The following is a 2259-nucleotide window of genomic DNA, read 5'->3' as shown; positions in this document are numbered from 1 at the left end:
CAAACAAACAAACAAACTCACTGGGATGAGTCAATGCTGACTCCTAGGGACCCTCTCTGACAGGCTCAAGCTGCCCCGTGAGTTTCCAAGACTCTAACTCTCGATCAGAGTCGAAAGCCCAGTCCTTCTCCTGGGGAACTGCGGCTGGTGGTTTCAACCTGCTGATCTTAAGGATCGCAGAAGGCTCTACATACTTGTTAGGGGGAAATACCAACTAATATTCATATCATACTTAATTGTTTCATAATGTGAATATGCCACATTATGTATGCAACATACATACCTCAACCAAAAGAAGAAGAAGCAGTAAAATGCTGGGCAGTCTTTGTTGGGAGCTTCTGTTAAGAATTGGCATGGGTTTTGCTTTGAGGTTTGATAGTTCTGGACAGCGATTCAGTCTTTAGTCAGAGTTGATGATTTCTTTCCCTTTGGCTTATAGTGGTCAGTACAACCTTGCTCATGAATTTCCACTTGACTTTTCTCCTAGCTTCCTCTTTCTACTGTTTGTCATGTGAAGACAGATGCACTGGTGTCCACATCTCTTGTCTTGTGATTAAAGCTGAAATGGGCAAACTCTGGCTTGATTCTGGGCACGGTAGGGAGGCCACTGGGGTTGGAGAAGGAACAATGTCATGCATGAACTTTGTTCATGCATTCGCAGTGAGGCCAATCTGGTCCCCAAGCTGGGAAGAGCTTAGTTGCAAAAAATATCTTACCTTTGCAGTGTTTAAAGCACTGCTATACATATAGTCTATAAACAGATGCACAGTATATCTGTGGGGGTGGTGATCAGAAAAAAACTTTGAAAAAAGACTCTGGTGGAGGGAGCAATCATTAAAAATGGAAAAATACCGACTTAGAGAAGGACACGTAGTTCTTTACAAGACATTGTTCTTACAGTCTTCATATGTTCTTCCATGCCCTTAGTATGTCCTTATCATGTTCTATACCCCACAGGTTTGTTGCCCTGTGGTGGCTTGTCTGTTGCTATGATGCTGGAAACGATGCCACGGTTATTTCAAATACTAGCAGGATCATTCATGGAGCTTCCAGACTCAGACAGACTAGAAGGAAGACCTGGCTCTCTACTTTTGCAAGCTAGCCAACGAAAAGCCAATGGTTCAAAACAGAACACTGTCCAGTGCTGTGCTGACAGTTGAGTCCCCCAGGTTTGAAGGCTCTCAGAACACAGTGGTCAGAATAACGACCTGACACATGCCAATGATCATGCGGATGGCACAGGAGTAAGCAAGTCTTTGTTACATGAGTGGCTATGAGTTGGTATTGACTCAACGGCAGCAACCACATGTTCTTAAGCAAGGGGAGCAGCGTCTTCCTAGGGTGGCGTCAATGATCCGACTTTAGAGTGAAGTTTGTAAGCAGAGATTGTCTGATTTTTTTCTATTTTGCCTTTCTAAGATTCTGAATTATAATAACAGGATAATGGACTGAATTACTAATGATAATCTCCTCTAGCTATGTAAACTAGAATTGCTTTTATAATCCTGGCCAAGATGTTTGGGAAGGAAGAATATATTTACTTACCACATACTATGTGCCGGGCATTGTCAGGCTAATGAGTGGTCTCAGTAAGACACTCTCTAACAAATACCAAACATACTGGGAAGCGACTGCAGATAATTATTGGTTAAAAAACCCTGCTCTGTTGTCTTTCTTGCAGCCCCACTCTGCAATTGTGCAGAAGCTCCATTCAAGAGGCCACCTTGTTTCTTCTGAAGCGGGTGTGAGTTCGGTCTGGAGCAGCATGTGATGTTGCTCCAATTCCAAGCAGAAGTGTCACCAGGTTTGGCATGCTTCTACTCTTTGGGAACCCTTACCTCTTCATGTGAGCCAGACTGAACTAGCCCAATGGGAAGCGAGAGTCCTTGCAGAACCAAGGATGGTCTAGCTGAGGCCATCCTAGAGTAGCCAGCATTCAATCAACCCATTATATGACCACAGACACACATGTAGATTCACCACAGACTAGAACATGACCCTAGTTTAAACTATCAATCCATGAATCAAAAATTAAAAATGGTTGGTATTTTTAGCCACTAAGTGTGGGGCAGCGGGTGAAGCGGTATTTGGTTCTAAGTCAACAACTCACTGGTTGTTTTGGTGCCTTGCCAGGTGCCCCAGAGATGATTCTGACTCATAACCAAACCCAAACCGGGCCTGCTGCTGTCAAGTCGATTCCAACACACAAGACTGGATAGGACACGGCAGAACCTCCCCATAACATTTCTAAGACTCTTA

This window comes from Echinops telfairi, unplaced genomic scaffold (genome assembly GCF_000313985.2).
Source record: "Echinops telfairi isolate 266 unplaced genomic scaffold, ASM31398v2 ScPeMD7_2;HRSCAF=8, whole genome shotgun sequence".
NCBI lineage: Eukaryota > Metazoa > Chordata > Mammalia > Afrosoricida > Tenrecidae > Echinops > Echinops telfairi.
The sequence above is the reverse complement of the archived record's forward strand: the minus strand, read 5'-3'. Positions refer to the sequence as shown.